Source organism: Oncorhynchus masou, chromosome 22 (genome assembly GCF_036934945.1).
Source record: "Oncorhynchus masou masou isolate Uvic2021 chromosome 22, UVic_Omas_1.1, whole genome shotgun sequence".
Taxonomy (NCBI): Eukaryota; Metazoa; Chordata; class Actinopteri; order Salmoniformes; family Salmonidae; genus Oncorhynchus; species Oncorhynchus masou.
In genome coordinates, this window is record NC_088233.1 from 32571830 (window position 1) to 32590782 (window position 18953).

General features: G+C 41.3%; 1 protein-coding gene across 1 annotated transcript in view; it reads left to right on the top strand.

Moving 5' to 3' along the window:
* roraa (RAR-related orphan receptor A, paralog a) overlaps positions 1-18953 on the top strand; it is a 292895-nt gene that overhangs the window by 190620 nt on the left and 83322 nt on the right. The window lies entirely within an intron of this gene.

The following is an 18953-nucleotide window of genomic DNA, read 5'->3' on the forward strand; positions in this document are numbered from 1 at the left end:
CTGCAGACACCTTGGGGAAACGATAGATCGGGCAGGCTCATTCCTTGCGCATTCACAGCCATATAAGGAGACAATGAAAAACAGAGCCTCAAAAATCCTGCTCATTTCCTGTTTGAAGTTTCATCTTGGTTTCGCCTGTAGCATCAGTTCTGGGGCACTCACAGACAATATCTTTGCAGTTTTGGAAACGTCAGAGTGTTCTCTTTCCAAAGCTGTCAATTGTATGCATTGTCGAGCATCTTTTTGTGACAAAATATCTTGCTTAAAACGGGCACGTTTTTTTATCCAATAATGAAATAGCGCCCCCATAGATGTAACAGGTTAAATCCATTTTTTATCCCACCTTGTAACTCAACAAAATGTGGGAAAAGGAACTGTAAATGTTGAGATATTCAAAAGCAAAAGTGGTTTACAGAAGTGGTTTAAAAATAAGTAGTGAAAGTCAATGTATATTATTTGCAGTTAATTTTGTGGCCAATTAAGCATGTATTTACTGTAGCCTATAATATTGTCATTAAAATGAAACCTGAGGAGGACCTGAGGAGCACCACCAGCTACCATATTTTCTCACAACCTCCAGAAGAGAGTCCTGTTGTCTACCTATGAGTTGAGTTAGTTTGTGTTAAAATGTTTTGAGGGAGAGGGTGTAGACCTGAGGATCAGGTGGACCAGCTGATTACACAGACAGATAAGCTTTCTCACCTCTAATCTCTCATAAGAAGACTGAAGCAGACCTGGAAATCTGTAATCAGATCTACACTGAACAAAAATATAAACGCATTGTAAAGTGTTGGTGCCATGTGAAGTGAGCAGAAATGTTCCATACGCACAAAAAAATGTATTCCTCTCAGATGTTGTACACCAAGTTGTTTACATCCCTGTTAGTGAGTATTTCTTCTTTGCCAAGATAATCCATCAACCTGACATCTATCAAGAAGCTGATTAAACAGCATGCCGTTTTGTCACAGATGTCTCAAGTTTTGCAATTGGCAAGCTGACTGCAGGAATGTCCACCAGAGCTGTTTCCAAAGAATTGAATGTTCATTTCTCTACCATAAGCCGCAGACCACGTGTATGGCGAAGACCAAGTGTGTGGCGTCATGTAGGCGAGCGGTTTGCTGATGTCAACATTGTGAACAGAGTGCCCCATGTTGGCGGTGGGGTTATGGTATGGGCAGGCATAAGCTGCGGACAATGAACACATATGCATTTTATGGCAATTTGAATCCACAGAGATACCGTGATGAGATCCTGAGGCACATTGTCGTACCATTCATCTGCCGTCATCACCTTTCAGCGTGATACTGTAGCAAGGATCTGTACACAGTTCCCGGAAGCTGAAAATATCCCAGTTCTTCCATGGCCTGCATACTCACCAGACATGTCACAAATTGGGCATGTTTGGGATGCTTTGGATCGACGTGTACGATAGACTGTTCCGGTTCCCGCCAATATCCAGAAACTTTGCACAACCATTGAAGAGGACTGGGACAACATTCCACAGTCCACAATCAACATCCTGATCAACACTATGCGAAGGAGATGTGTCACGCTGCATGAGGCAAATGGTGGTCACAGCAGATACTGACTAGTTTTCTAAACCACACCCCTACCTTTTTTTAAAGGTATCTGGGACCGACAGGCACAATATCTTCCAATAAGGCACCTGCAAGATCCCAAACTTTTCTTGGTGGAATGACCCTAGCCCTCACCCTCCGATCCAACAGGTCCCAGTGTAACGTTCATTTCTTTGTCGATAAACGCGAATCCTACCATCACCCCTGGTCAGACAAAACCGCGACTCGCCAGTGAAGAGCACTTTTTGCCAGTCCTGTCTGGTCCAGTGATGGTGGGTTTGGTGCCCATAGGTGACGTTTTTGCCGGTGATGTCTGGTAAGGACCTGCCTTACAACAGGCCTAAGTCCAGCCTCTCTCATTCTGTTGCGGACAGTCTGAGCACTGGTGGAGGGATTGTGCTTTCCAGGTGTAACTCTGGCAGTTGTTGTTGCCATCCTGTACCTGTCCCGCAGGTGTGATGTTCAGATGTACCGATCCTGTGCAGGTGTTGTTACACGTGGTCTGCCACTGTGAGGATGATCAGCTGTCCATCCTGTCTCCTTGTAGCACTGTCTTTGGTGTGTCACAGTACAGACATCGCAATTTATTGCCCTGGACACATCTGCAGTCCTCATGCCTCCTTGCAGCATGCCTAAGGCACGTTCACGCAGATGAGCAGGAACCCTGGGCATCTTTCATTTTGGTATTTTTCAGAGTCAGTAGAAAGGCCTCTTTAGTGTCCTAAGTTTTCATAACTTTGATCTTAATTGTTGCTGTTAGTGTCTTAACGACTGTTCCACAGATGCATGTTCATGAATTGTTTATGGTTCATTGAACAAGCATGGGAAACAGTGTTTAAACCCTTTACAATAAAGATCTGTGAAGTTATTTGTATTTTTTATCTTCGAAAGACAGGTTCCTGAAAAGGGACGTTACTTTTTTTGTGAGTTTATGATTTGTAACTCAGCAAAATCTTTGAAATTGTTGCATGTTGCGTTTATATTTTTGTTCAGTATATACACTGCTCAAAAAATAAAGGGAACCCTAAAATAACACATCCTAGATCTGAATGAATTAAATATTCTTATTAAATACTTTTTTCTTTCATAGTTGAATGTGCTGACAACAAAATCACACAAAAATTATCAATGGAAATCAAATTTATCAACCCATGGAGGTCTGGATTTGGAGTCACACTCAAAATTAAAGTGGAAAACCACACTACAGGCTGATCGAACTTTGATGTAATATCCTTTAAACCAGTCAAAATGAGGTTCAGTGGTGTGTGTGGCCTCCACGTGCCTGTATGACCTCCCTACAACACCTGGGAATGCTCTTGATGAGGTGGCGGATGGTCTCCTGAGGGATCTCCTCCCAGACCTGGACTAAAGCAGACCTGGACTAAAGCTGGACAGTCTGTTGTGCAATGTGGCGTTGGTGGATGGAGCGAGACATGATGTCCCAGATGTGCTCAATTGGATTCAGGTCTGGGGAACGGGTGGGCCAGTCCATAGCATCAATGCCTTCCTCTTGCAGGAACTGCTGACACACTCCAGCCACATGAGGTCTAGCATTGTCTTGCATTAGGAGGAACCCAGGGCCAACCGTACCAGCATATGGTCTCACAAGGGGTCTGAGGATCTCATCTTGGTACCTAATGGCAGTCAGGCTACCTCTGGCGAGCACATGGAGGGCTGTGCGGCTCCCCAAAGAAATGCCACCCCACACCATGACTGACCCACCCCCAAACTGGTCATACTGAAGGATGTTGCAGGCAGCAGAACGTTCTCCACGGCGTCTCCAGACTGTCATGTCTGTCACATGTGCTCAGTGTGAACCTGCTTTCATCTGTGAAGAGCACAGGGCGCCAGTGGCAAATTTGCCAATCTTGGTGTTCTCGCAAATGCCAAACGTCCTGCACGGTGTTGGGCTGTAAGCACACACATTTTGCAGGGCTCTGGCAGTGCTCCTCCTGCTCCTCCTTGCACAAAGGCGGAGGTAGCGGTCCTGCTGCTGGGTTTGTCCTCCTCCACATCTCCTGATGTACTGGCCTGTCTCCTGGTAGCGCCTCCATGCTCTGGACACTACGCTGACAGACACAGCAAGCCACTTGTGTGGGTTGTAGACTCCGTCTCATGCTACCACTAGAGTGAAAGCACCACCAGCATACAAAAGTGACCAAAACATCAGCCAGGAAGCATAGGAACGGAGGAGTGGTCTGTGGTTATCACCTGCAGAACCACTCCTTTATTGGGGGTGTCTTGCTAATTGCCTATAATTTCCAACTGTTGTCTATTCCATTTCCAACAGCATGGGAAATTTATTGTCAATCAGTGTTGCTTCCTAAGTGGACAGTTTGATTTCACAGAAGTGTGATTGACTTGGAGTTACATTGTGTTGTTTAAGTGTTCCCTTTATTTTTTTAAACAGTGTATTTTCTCACAGCTCTGATAGGCCAGAGAGCACACATAGCTTCTCTAGCAATGTTTCTATTCCTCTCCTCAGAGAGATTTCCTTATTAATTATGGTTAATCAAATCAAATCAAATATTATTTTTCACATGCTTCGTAACCAACAGGTGTTGACTAACAGTGAAATCCTTACTTAATAAACCCTTTCCAACAATGTAGAGGAAAGTAAATAGAGAATTAATAGAAAAGTAAAACACTTAATAATAAAAGTAATAATAAATATACAATGAGTAACGCTAATCCCAGAATAATCTCCAGAAAATGTACATCTAGCTAAAGGCTACTGTTTGTAGGTAATATGAAATGTTAAAACATTGTTAAGGTGTAAGCAAATGCATGTCTTGTATTGTAATATGTAGTGTGATTAGTACACTATGTATGTTGTTTTAGCAGGTAGTAGGCAAGACAGATGCAAAATGTCTGACTCCATTGATTTCTCAAAATGAATTGTGTGTGGATATTTTGTCAAACTTTCTTTGGATAACTCTGTTTTACTGTAAGTACAGTACGCTTGGATAACACTGTTGACAGTAATTTCATATTTTCAGCAGGTTAAAGTATGGACATGTCCAAAATCTGTCTTGCCTACTACTTGTTAAAACTACATTGTGTATTAATCGCACTACATACTATTTAGAATGTTCTGTTTTGTGAAAACGAATTCAGTAAGCAGAAAATAAACATACTAGGCTCACCCACACTGTAAAGGGGTTGCTGTGAATTTGACAGCAATTAACAGGTAGCTCATTGGCAAGTATGTTTCTGTATTTCATATTGCAGTATACCTACTGTAATCTTAATACGGTAGCAATGCAAGTACTGTGTAATGACACACAGTACAATACCATAAAATGTACTGGATTATACTGTAAAAAGGTTAATCGTAATGAAGGAACAAATGAATGAACTCAATTCATTGAAGGGAGAAGAGGTTTGTATTTTTCCCAGTATTTCCATGTAATTACTGGGCATTGGTGCACGAAGTTTGGCTTCTAGTTAATGTGTTTGCACATTACAGCATATCAAATAATATTTGGCTATTGGATATTTTTATATCCCTTACACTTCTAGAGGCCAAAGGATTCCAAACTGGCAGCGGCAAAAGTCCAAAAAAAGACTCAACCATTATCGTTTAAGACTTGCTGTCACTCCAATCTGTCCCCTGTACATTTTAAATTGAGAAGGCACCATAAACACATATGAGTTAAACTGGTTAAACTTCTCACTAATGGCTGCAACAAATATAGCTACTTACAAGGCCCACCTCAAAATATGTTAAAGAAAATCTTCACCGAAATACACTATTTAGGGTCTTTTTCCAGTTTCCCTACATAATTCTGAGTGACGAGAAGTGTTCCATACATAAATTATACAATATAGCAGTATTGAGCATGCAGTCTGATCTAAAAATGAGTAATGTTTTGTAGCAATTATTGTGGCCTTTGTGTTTCGCTGATTGCGTGATCACACTAGCACCTAGTAGATATGGTTGTCCTTGTTCAACAGAGCCATTGAACTTGTCTCAATAATGTTTCTATCTGTTAGGACATTGTAGGAAGTCTAGGTTGACAAATTGTCCCTGTCTTTGTAAAGACTACAGCCTACAGCCTTGTTCTACACCATGCTGCAGTAGGAATACAGACAGTACACAATGATTGCCCATAAATGTCTAATTGTGTTTTTTTTTTGTCTTTCTTTCACAAACAATACAGATTGGATACAAAGAAGTTGATTACTCTCAAAATTAAATGTGAAAGGTCTCATAAGAACAATCTCTCCTTGTATCAAAGGTACCGCGAACGCTTTACTGCACCACCCAAACACACCATGGTAGTGGTGCACAACTCCAGGATTTTTGGAGTCGACTCCGAATCCTGTGGTTAGAGTAGCCAAGAAAATGCCTAATTTATTTGAATATAGAAGGTGATGTGTAGGAACTAGAATATAGGCTGTGTGCAGCCTTGACGGATCCCATGGGATGATTGGGCGCCACTTACGATGTTAAGCCTATGCTTTGCCATGTTATAGCCCTATTCGGGCGGGTATTACTAGAGACATTGTTTTTGTAATTGTTATCCAAGCATGTGCGGTATTCCAGAGGACGATTCACACAGGAATAATTTTCACAAACCCTGTTATTCATATATTTTTTAATTGAATTGACTCTTATGGCGGAAGCATCTAGGCTTTTATTGTAGTCGTGAAGATATGTCAACATCCTTCCTAGACAATAATAGGCTACTGCTACACTGATAACTCATGCTTGCTTGGCTGCCAAAAGTATAGGTGTCCCCATAATGTTTAAATGTATGAAGTGTGATCACAGTCATTACTTTAGCAATCCATGGTAGACGACGTTCTTCCTAATAACAATGCCCCCCATCCTGCTGATTTGAGTCGCTGAACCGTATTTGCACTTGAGATGTGTTTATTGATGAGAAAGTGAACTTTAGCTGGGTTGCCCTGCTTTGCGATCTATTGCCAAGGACGGTTCTCCAACCCTGTTCATGGAGAGATACCATCCAGTAGGCTTTCACTCCAACCCTAATCTAGCACATCTGAGTCAATAATTAGCTGGTTGATAAGCAGAATCAGGCTATTTACAACTGGGGTTGGAGCGAAAACCTACAGGAAGGTAGCTCTTCAAGAATAGGGTTGGAGAGGACATCAACAGCCAGCCAGGGTTTCATTAAATAAGCTTTAGGCATAATTAAATTGATGCATTTGGCGATGTTCAACTTCAATTCACTGGCACTATGAAGAGACCATACTAATTGATAGCCTAATGTTGGTCAATTTACGAGGCATTGCTAGACAAGACATTGCGAGATACAGATACCAAAATATAGGCTATGTGCACAGTTTTGACTGTCTGTCTGCCTGCCCCGATCCTCTCTCTCCTTCGCTGGCTCGCCTGCTCTTTCTCTGCACTATGAAAAACGCTAGTGTGTGTTTGGTCTCCAGTCTGTTTCATGTAGAATAGCTCAGCATGCTCATTGATAGCCCCTACTTCACCTCCAATGTCCACCAGATCCATATGAATTTTCTTCGCCAGATGTTTAGCCTGCATTTTTTGCACATACTTGATGCTCATGTACTTTGCTTTTCAGCTAGCTAAAAGCTAGCTAGTTGGAGTATGTATGTGTACTTCTGTTTGTACCAGAGCACGGTAAAGCAACTCACAAGTTGAAAATATTGAACACATGCAGTACACAATACACCGCAGCCTAGTGTGGCATCCCCAACATAGCGTTGCGGACTGCTCCATTGACAATGAATGAATTACACCGGAACGCGGAGTTTGATGCATCTGGTGGTCATGAGTGAACTTTTGTTTACCGATGCATGGTTTAGACTGTCTTCCCAGATGTCCGACATGCCTACCTTTGCCTGGCTCACCCTCCCATCTCTCTCTGTTCCTCGCTAGTTCGCTCCTTTTTCTCTGCTGTGAAAGATGTGAGAGCTTGTGTTCTTGAAGTAGACTACGGCAACTTCTTCCGTTGCAAAAATACTGAATCTTAGGAGATTGACACCCAGATATGGGAGTTGACATCGGGAGTTGACAGGCAAGGAGTCGACTGCCCACCAATACCATATGCAAGTATTTCATTTGTAGAACCGTAGTATTTATTATAGGCGTTAGTAGGATATATTTTTTTGTATGTACATCGCCATAACTGTTCCTGCATACTGCTCTGTAAACTCACCTCGGTCTCCAGAGCAAATAAACTTTGTCTTGAATTTTGTGTTCTGAAGAGGGTATTGTGCTTTTAGGCTGTCCTGGCTTGTTTCAGAGTCAGATGATGTTGTACTTGAACTCGTTTCTGACTGAAAGCTTTCATCCAATGGGCCTATAGTTTCTGTATTACTAAAGCTGGTGTCCAGGTCATCAGCAGCAGGATCGATAGAACACACAGTAGTCAGTGATTAGTCAACATTTTACTACTTTTTCCCCATCAATACACATTCAAACAAGGAACTATACTGTATCTACCCACCCCCCTCATGTCCATAGATCAGGCATACTAACCTTCACAAACATTGCCCACCACCAACAGACACCAGTCAGTCACACACCTAATGCCTCCTTTTCTTCAATTTAGACTTCAAGCTTTGCGTGAACAATCAACTAAGCCTCCATAATACAGAGAAGACAACAGTAGAAGTTGTAGCTTACTTTTAAACACAACAGCTATGACAACAAGACACGGACCATGTTCATGCCTAGCTCCAGTAGGTTTATTTTCCTCATCTTGGAGTCATGGAAAGTTTTAGCAAAGGTGACTTACACTAGTTCCTGGTGCTGAGCCTTATGTTGATGGGATAGGACTCAAAATAGAACAGCCTCTGCAGTAGTTGTTTAGCTAGCTGGCCAACTGTTAGATATGGTCCAGTAGACTGATGTTGGCTGATCGAATGCCTTCCTCGGCCTTCCTCATTGAAGTGAAAGGGAAAATCTGTGGAATAGCATCACTTTTCAACGTTCGCCCACCTGGCAACCCCATCAGTTTCGAAATCCTCTGGCTGAAAGTGCTGGCTACAAACACAGACATTTTGATATTTTTTCCAAATGAACTGGATCCACCGGAGCAGTACTACGTCCTGATATCGCTATGAATTCTGGATAATGTGGTTTGCTTACATCCAGGAAATGTATGTATGGCCTGTTTCTACTGGTGAGATGCATTAATGCCTGTATTTGCATGTAGGGATGATTTTATGACACATATGATATGTTAATACCATATTAACCTCTTGAAACTCCCCATCCCGGATCCGGGATTGTGACTAAGCCTCAGGCTCATTAGCATAACGCAACGTTAACGATTTCTGAAAATCGCAAATAAAATTAAAATAATGCGTTTGCTCTCAAGCTTAGCCTTTTCTTAACAACACTGTCATCTCAGATTTTCAAAATATGCTTTTGAACCATAGAAATTGACTAATTTGTGTAAGAGTATGCAAAGCTAGCATAGCATTTTGTGTAGCATGTAGCACGCAACATTTTCACAAAAGCCAGATAACCAAATAAATAAAATCATTTACCTTTGAAGAGCTTCTGATGTTTTCAATGAGGAGACTCCCAGCCACATACCAAATGCGCAGTGTTTCCTGAAAGCGTCTGTGTGTAGGAGAAATCGTTCCGTTTTCTACATTGCGCCTGGCTACCGAAACGAACCGAAAATGCAGTCACCTACAACGTGAAACTTTTTCCGGATTAACTACATAATATCGACCGAAACATGGCAAACGTTGTTTGGAATCAATCCTCAAGGTGTTTTTTCACATATCTCTTCATTGACATGCAGTTCGTGGAAGCTTGCTTCTCTCTCTGTGCCCCATGGAAAAATACTGGCACATTTCGGCGCAGGACACCGGGCGGACACGTGGTAAATGTGGTCTCTTATGGTCAATCTTCCAACGATCTGCCTACAAATACGTCACAATGCTGCAGACACCTTGGGGAAACGACAGAAAGGGCAGACTCATTCCTCTTGCGTTCACAGCCATATAAGGAGATCATGAAAGACAGAGCCTCAAAAATCCTTGTCATTTCCTGGATGCCAAGTCATCTTGGTTTTGCCTGAAGCTCACGTTAAAGGGCACGCACAGAGAAGATATTTGTATTTCTGGACACGTCAGAGTGTTTTCTTTCGAACAGTAGCAATTATATGCATAGTCGAGCATCTTTTTGTGACAAAATATCTTGTTTAAAACGGGAACGTTTTTCTTCCAAAAATGAAATAGCGCCACCATAAGTGTAAGAGGTTAATGGACATATAAAGTGAAAAAGAGGAGCGGTGAAGTTTCCCTTTAATGAGCCACAAACAACAATACCATGAAGCCGGTACAGGGTTGATTTCAATACGTATTGAAGGCAGTCAATTTAGGAAGTGATTTAAATTTAAAATTCAGAAATTCTAAAACTTTTGAAATAAATAGCTTCTACTTTTCAGTATATTGAGAAGTCATTGAAAATAAATGTCCTTTTTTAATTATTGGATTGTAAGTTTAGTTTACTTCTTGCCTTCAATTCGAATTGAGCCCAACCCTGACCCGCTAGTGGTCAAAATGTTTTGGGGCTCCAAAAATACTGTACGGTTCTGTGTTGTTTAATTTTGGTACCATTCCATGTACAGCAATTCTTTCCCCATCCACATCATTTTCCCACAATGCCCGATAAATTACAGTATGCTGCAGTAAAACATTACACAGTATTTTACTGTTGATAATGCCCCAAATTACTGTATAAATTACAGTTTTCCAATACAGTGCATACTGAGAATGCATAATCTAATGCGCAATTGCGTTGTTTCCCGCCATTCGTCCATTTTGGTAGCGCACCCCCTTATTAAACTATCAGCTGATTATCAACTGTTGTCAAACACACGTGGGTCTGAAAATAAATTTCTCATCCTCAACAGCATGCAGCAAATTGTACTAGATGAAAAAACAAAATGAGTATGACATCCAGACATTTAAAACATTCTATTTGTGCATACCCAAAATGCCTACTATTTTTAACGAAAGTACTGGTATTGAGATACGCCCTAAGTATTTTTTTGTATCGAATGGCCAGAGGGAGGCAGTATCACAGATGTAGAAAGGAGATGGAGGAGAGGGGACATATAAGAGACGCATAGGAGAGGAGAAGTCGCTCTGGATAAGGGTGTCTGCTAAATGACTAAAATGTCAAATGTAAGAGAAGAAAGGAGAGTAGAGGAGAAGACTACATACTATATAGCTCAGACTCATAAATACACTGAGTGTGCTCTAGGGTGTATTTATCTCCATTGGTACGACAGGCAGCCCCCACTTATTGAGAAACATGGCCTCGTCCCTTCATCTTCATTTATTTACCTGCTCTGTTCAACTCAACCACATGATTTAGACATCACAGCACACACAATAGATCTGAAAACTGTCTGGAAAATAGAGTGTTATCATTAAATCGATCATAATATGGAGCTTTTACGATTTAAAAATGATATCCATATGCTATTATAGTTTTATATTTTTGTTCATGTAGCTAATACCTTTGAAATGCTTGGTCTGTTGTATTCAAATTGTGTGTTTTAACAGTAAGCAGATGTACTACTGGGGCAGCAGGTAGCCTAGTGGTTAGAGCCAGTAACTAAAAGGTTGCTGGATTGAATCCATGAGCTGACAAGGTAATAAACTGTTGTTCTGCCCCTGAACAAGGCAGTTAACCCACTGTTCCTCGGTAGGCCGCCATTGAAAATAAGAATTTGTTCTCAACTGACTTGTCTAGTTAAATAAAGTTGAAATAAAAATAAACTACTAGCACCTATTTACACACCACTCCTGGTGTGTTTGACATGATTAGGTGATGGATACCTCCCCATGTTAAACATCTGCTGTACTTGTTATTATGACATGTCAGATCCAATTATTCTTTGCTGAGAGGGGTTATTTATTGCTACCCTGAGCATAAATATTTGTGGTTAATCGAACATGAGCTGTATGGTCCTTAATCATGCTGTACGCTGCCAATTTGGAAGAATAATATGTCCCAGTTGCTATCTAATTTTGCTTGGCAACAGACATACTCCTGTGGAATAGCCTGAGGCAGAGTGAGTCTTCTCTGCATAGCTCAATGTTCCCCGCTCAGTGTTTGTTTGAAGGTATTTCATCATATTGTTGCCTTGATTCAGCTCTGAAGGGATTTGTTAGTTGCACTCATGTGGGAGTGCATCCAGTACACACGTACATTGTTTAGCTGGGGCTGATAATGAAGATCAGGCAGGCAGAGTCCCACAGCTACACAGTGAGATACTACTAGTCACTAGTGACAGACACAACCCTCATACACTGCTACATCACATACAGCAGTACTCAGACTCAGAGAGGAAAACACAAACAAAAAATGATGACATGACTTCATACATTTATATTGTACTTTGTTTTGAAGTAAACAATGAATCGCAAATGCAAATATTCTTACAATTCTTAAAATATTTGTTTGTTTGCATATAATATGCAAGTATTTACTGAATACTTTTTATGTTATAAAATAGATTTGAGAATTTAATATTATGTTATTATTGATTTAAATTGGTACCAATACTGCTGGGTGTCGGTCGAGTACCCGAACCAAGAGAAGCCTGTTCTGCTGCTGAACACTTATTCAAACCTCAAACTTGCAGTTTTTCTCTCTTCAAATTGACACTCACCATCTTTTCTTCTTCTTTACAATATATTATATTTCATTTTAGTCTATTTCTTTGTTCCGTGAAAACAATATTTTATTTTTGGACATTTTGGTTTAATCCACAATAGACAGATATTTTTTGGTGAAATAGGTCAGTATAATCACCACAGTGAGGGATGGACAGCCGCTCAAAAAAGGAAATCAATAGAGCTATCTATTTGTCGTTAACCAGGCCAGCATTATTTTTCTCAATTTTTCCTCTCCACTGTATTTTTTTTCTCCCACACAATATGACAGGTCCTCATTTTTCAGTAAAAGCATTATGTCTGCTATTTTGTAAAATTGCAAATGGCCTTTGGAAAATGCACTTTCTTTGCATAAGTTTTTCAGAATGGATTGGGTTCTTTATCACCTTCTGGGTCCACTGTGTGTGTGAAAGGAAGAGAGACATGGGGAGCTGTGGGGGACTGGTAGGGGGTTCCGACAGCGTTTTCTGGGGCTGGAGGACTGTCTTTGTACTGCTGGGGGGCTGTCTTTGTGGGGCTTTAATCTGGTTTCCTCTCCAGTGCTGTGTCTTTGTGAGTGCCTGAGCCGGAGCGAGGAGAGGAGAGGAGAAGAGAGGCTTCGTCAGCTCTTCCTCACCCTGTCTCTTTGAGTCTCACCCCAACCTGAAAGGCCCTGTCTTGAAGTCGTGTCAGACCAGAAAACAAGAGTAAGTGACATGTGACAAGGACACAATGCTCGGACGAGCCAGCTAAAATAACTTTCCCCATCTGCTGTGGGCGATTTCTCTTCGGCAGGCTGCCTGCCATCGCAGGTGAGGGGCTGAGGGGTTGCTGAGATGGCATGGCGAGGTGGAGTGGGGTAGGCAGGCTGGCATGGCTGGCAGGGCAGGGCAGGGTAGGGCAGACTGTCACGCAATGACCATGCCACAGAGGCCGGCCTTGCATGAGAGCAGGTTATCTGCCTCATCACTTTCCCAGGGTGCACGTCGTCCAGCCAATACAGGACAAGAGTGTCAGCATGTAATGAAAGCTTTGATTCATGGAGGGTGACAGAAGAGGAGGTCATAGAGCTCCTCCGGATATGATCCTGAGTGATGCTGACGGGGAAGCTTTAAGATGGGTGCCATAATTAAATGTCCTTGTGCCATCATTAACTTCGGGAGAAGAGATAGAGAAGAGGTAGGCTCCTACACCTCTCCCACTTACAGACCACACACAGGCTAACATTAATAAGGTATTTCCTGCCTCCATTCTCTATGGAACACCTGGAAAAATATGAAAGTAATTGTAGTACTAAATTGACAATATCCATTTATTTATTGATCAGAAGTAATCTATTGTGAGATTTGCAATTATATATAATGACTATGAAAATGCAGATGCAATGATATCAGGTTTGAATAATGTGGCCCAGAATTAACATATATAATTTAATTCCTGAATTATTCAGATGTAATATTGTTGAATACACTATGCTGACTAAGATGTTCATTGTCATAGTTGTGATTGTTTATTTAGCAGAAGAAGAACAAAAAAATAACACTGCATAGAAGTAATGGGGATTTGAAGAGGCAATATTATCTGTTTTTATTTTAGAGATCAAGCTGCTGCTATTTAAAAGGAAATACACTATAGCATAATGCAATAGGAAGCTGAAATATAGAGCAGACTTTTATTCAGTTAAGACACGGCGATACAGAAAGGCAACACATCTATTGACAAGAAAAACACTCTTTGTGATCTATACATTCTAGTTTGTGTTGATCACATGTGAACATTGTATTGGATTACTTTCATTGGAAATCTGGTGCTATTCTGGTGCTATTAATGTGTTTGGGTGCTTTTATGCAGTGTTGTTAGCCGTGATCATTAAGATTCCACAGATAACTAGCATGTGGATTTCAATGCCTCAGCATTATGGGATCCCAGACATCAAAGGAAGGTTCTTATTCTACTGTGTCTGCGGCAGAGGGGTGAAAAAATGAAAACTGTGCGAGAGAGGGAGTCAGTAAAATAAGTGTGGCTGAGAGATATGTGCTGTATAACCCACCTGTTCATATGTGATGTTATGATGCGTTGTAATGGGTCGAGGGCACCTCCTGCATAGTTAGCTTCCTGCTAAATTTGTGTCCTCTCTCTGATTAAGTGGCAGTCTACTTAATGATGCCGTGGCTGACTGCAGGTTTGTTCACTTTAAAGATCAACTTCATTTCTCACCCCGCGGTCATTAAAGTCAGAGTCTGCGTAATTCAAATCAATTCACTAGTGATTATTCGCCCAGAGACAGACTAAAGACAACGCTGCCTGTCTTTGTGTGAGGTTCCTACTTTCACTTTGTTTTCTTTTCTCTTTACAGCTAAGGTAACACCTTCAAATATTGATGAACATTAAAAGAATAATAAAAACAAAAAACAAAATGATATGTACTTGAATTCCAAATTTATACCATAAACATATTTTATCTATTATCATATTTTATCCGTCTTTCCTTCCAGTTCTCTGCTGCCAATGACTGGAACGAACTGCAAAAATCACTGAAGCTGAAGACACATATCTCCCTCACTAGCTTTAAGCACCAGCTGTCAGAGCAGCTCACAGATCACTGCACCTGTACATAGCCCATCTGTAAATAGCCCATCCAACTACCTCATCCCCATACTGTATTTATTTATTTATCTTGCTCCTTTGCACCCTAGTATCTCTACTTGCACATTCATCTTCTTCACATCTACCATTCCAGTGTTTAATTGCTATATAGTATTAGTTCGCCACCATGGCCTATTTATTGCCTTACCTGCCTTATCATTTGCACATGATGTATATGGACTTTTTCTACTGTATTATTGGCAGAATGTTTGTTTATTCCATGTGTAACACTGTGTTGCTGTATGTGTCGAACTGCTTTGCTTTATCTTGGCCAGGTCGCAGTTGTAAATGAGAACTTGTTCTCAACTAGCCTACCCGGTTAAATAAAGGTGAAATAAAAATAAATTAAAAGAAAATATGGTCAAAATAGTTTTCTCCCTCAGCCAGAATTGTACCATCAAGTGTTTGCCATTAAGTCTAAGTGAGCAGCTGTACAGAAAGTGTATTGACTATAAGAGTGAGAGAAACATGCTGTTACAGTATAGTGCTTGATTACAGAATCAAGGTCGACTCAGAAGACACATAGCAGCATTATCCTTTAATCCTGTGTTTTGGTTTCAAATAGCTTTTTTCACCTAATCTTCACTAGTAAAATGACAAACATGAATACAGAAGTAGGTGTTTAACTTGCATTACCTGCAGTATTCAGGTCAAAAGCTTATACTGACTTAAAGTGGCTCTATATTATATGAAAGAAGAACAGATGATCATGTGCTTGGTGCTCATAACATTTTGTTACGCTGACATTACAGAAGACTACCCAGCCTTCTGATGAAATTCCCTCAGGCCTGTGTTGGTTTGGAGAGCACAATATCTCACTTACAAGTATGTCTTCTTTGAGGCACACTCATTCCTTTGTTGTTATGTTGCTGGACCGACTTTCAATTATTATATGATACAAATGAAGATAGAAGTTAAATCACACATTTAACTCAGAAATAACTCAGAAATAACCTATTGCTCATATCAAGCCTGATGTCTGTGGATTGTCCTGTATGTACAGCCCAGGCCCAGCTCAGCATGTCTGTCTCTCCGTGCTCTGGGCTGGCGGAGCCCGTGGAAACTTAAAGGTGCTGTGAAAGACTAAAAGTGGGCCAGTGCGCTGACGCCTCCTGTTGACCTACCTTGTTCGTGGGGTCCAGGTACAGAGTAGTGACAGGCCTCCTCCTCTGCGGACCACATTACTAATGTGCAAGAGTGCCGGAGGAGCACACCCTGTGATGAATCAATCCACCGCACCCATGGCATCCTCATAAGTCAAGAGTACAAGTGTTCAGAGCGCACCGACGTAAAGTGCTACTGCTAGACCCGCCGTGCTCCATGGAGAAACTCCAGCAAGGCCCAACAGAAAGGGGAAGACTAAGTGCTGTGTTCATCCATAGCCTGAAGATCTCCCTCCTTCTTAAAAGTTTGTCCCTCTGGTGGGTCGCTGGTTTTATAGAGTGCTGTGAACTTTGGAGAAGTTACTTTCATGCTTGGGCAGAGTTCTTTTTAATAAACACAGAACATTGTTATTTTAAGGCTAAAACAGTTTTCGTCAGAGGTGTTCTGTACAGAGCAGTCACAGGAGCAGGCTTCCCTCATTATTCATCGTTGTGTATCCAGAGAGAAGGGCTTGGTGAATTAAGACAGAAAACCATTAGTGCACTTTCTAATTTACAAGCAGGGATACACATTTTGTTTCACTAAGGAGCTCATTGAATTTCTGTTTGAAACAGAAATATATAGAAACCATTTCTGTGAACATCCTCGTTTGTTGCACTTTTTTTGTTCTTCCCTTCAAGTCAGAAGGTTAACTATTTTAGTTTACATGCCTACCTCCCCCAGAGTTGATGTTGCTCTATATTGGAGATGTTGGGGGAGTGTGTCAGTTTGACACTAGGTAATGCATCACACACTCCAGGGGGTCTCTATGGTATGTGCCTCAATAATGAAGTTAATTCGTTAACTTCCCCCGCAAAGGCCAAGTTCCCCTGCTGGCCTTTACAACAGCCACCGCTGCTCTTACAAGAGTCACCCCTCAACAACAACAAAATAAACATAATCATGCTTTTCCCCACGACAGCCTTAGCCGGCACCTCTGCAGCACATGAAGAATAAGCAGGTCCATTACCAATCCCTCATGACTGGTTATGGACATAATTATCACAGGGAAAATGACCTGCTCTATTTGGTTTGTTGTGGAAGAGTTACAGAGGGGTGCAGAGTGCCTAATCACCTTCCACTCTGTCCTGCTGGAGATGGAAAGGCTGGTTTTGGGGAGTCTTGCCAGTTCATTTGAATTCACAGGGTTCCGCCTCCCGCCTAGGCAGGCTAAGCCTCTTGCATGGCTGCAATGCCTCCTATAATCTCTCCTTCTCCCTCTTCTCATGCTGCCTCTCTGTCAAGCCTAATATGGCTTCCCCCTCTATCCCCACAGGCAGCTCTGTGCAAAAGGGACTCGGGACACATGATTGTACAATTTGATGTGTATTCATATTTGTTGGACGTGTTGTCAGTGCTATCGAATATGCTTCTACAGCTCAAAGGCAGCTTTCTTTCCTTTTTGTTATGATCTTCATGAATTTACTGTGCATCTGAAGTGGGCACAATTCTGTTTAATTGATTTACTGATACATTTACTTTTTCTATTCTAATAGCAACCTCCTTGTAATCCATAATCAAATACCTTTCACAGAGATTAGTTATTGTTTTGACCCATCGTGATCAAATGAGGAGCCGATCCTATTCTGCATCTGGTAAACACATTTTGTCTCCTTCTCACATTACTCATATTACAAAATAAGAAATGCCCAAAGACAAAGAGATCATCCTGGCATCCCAGTTCTATTAAACTGAACAGAGCGATGACAACAACAACAACGTCAAACCACTACAAACTAGCTGCTGGGGGGCATCGGATGTTTTCAATTAGAGGAGTTTACTGCTTATCAAATTGTTTACTGCCGAATGTCTCCGTATTCTTTAATACCTGGAAGGGTCCTCATTTAATTTAGAGCAGACATGTACATCCCTGCACAACATTTAAAAAAAATCTTGGTCTTTTGACGTTTCCATAGTTTATTTCCATCATGACGCACATCTTTTCAAGTCCACTGAACCCTCTTCTGTGGTAGATGTCGTAACTCTTCTCTTATCATCCTTATATAACACATAAGAGCTTTGTGTTGTAAAATCTAAATCAAATTCATGTAATTGACTTAAATATATGGAATGTATGATTGTTCTCAGAGATTGGATGAGCATGGAGACCAAATAGCATTTTGTAGCTATACTTTATAAATGATGGTGATAGTACATTTTACATTTGAGTCATTTACATTTGAGTCCTTTAGCAGACATTCTTGGTAGACCGAGTACCAGAGTTTGTAGCTGTTTTATTCGCCCACATTATAGTAAATAGACTGTAGTGACTATGGGTATACAGTTATACTGTCAGTTATGGCGTAACCTAATGCACCTCCCCTACAGTTGTAGTAATGGTGGACCAGCTCTTACATGTCATTTTACTGAGGCTTTTGTCTTTCGTCTGTGTGGCCTTACTGCTCTATAAATATGGGGTGGGTTTGTGAGCTGGGCTGTGGCTGTGGCTGATACTGGCTTGGCCTGGTGCCCCTCATATGGAGAGCATTGTACAGTCACTAATGGAGAGTCCACTGATCTCACTGTCACTGTGAGTCAGTCAGTCAGTTAGCAGCCCACCACCACCACTCTCCTCTACAGCCACCTGACTCAGTCCACACCGCACAGCCCACCATGCTCAATGGAAAGTCCATTACCAATAATGTTTCCACAGCATTTTCTCTAGGTATACATTATACTGTGACACTCCTCCACAGGCATGGCGGCATAGATGTATGTTTCTAAACTCTCCAAACCCCTCTTTAAATGCTCTGCTCCCACCCCACTGAAATAACCCCAATAGTCTCCTATTTTCCCTGAAATAGATATTCCCTTTGTTGTCTGTGTGATTTATTGAAGTCTTCCCCACAAGTGGAAGCCGCAGGAAATTGCCTGAAATGGCTCTAAATTGGTTTATGATTGTCTCGTATGGGTCGGTGCTGTTATGGTTTGATATTATGCCCTCCACTGCTTGGAATT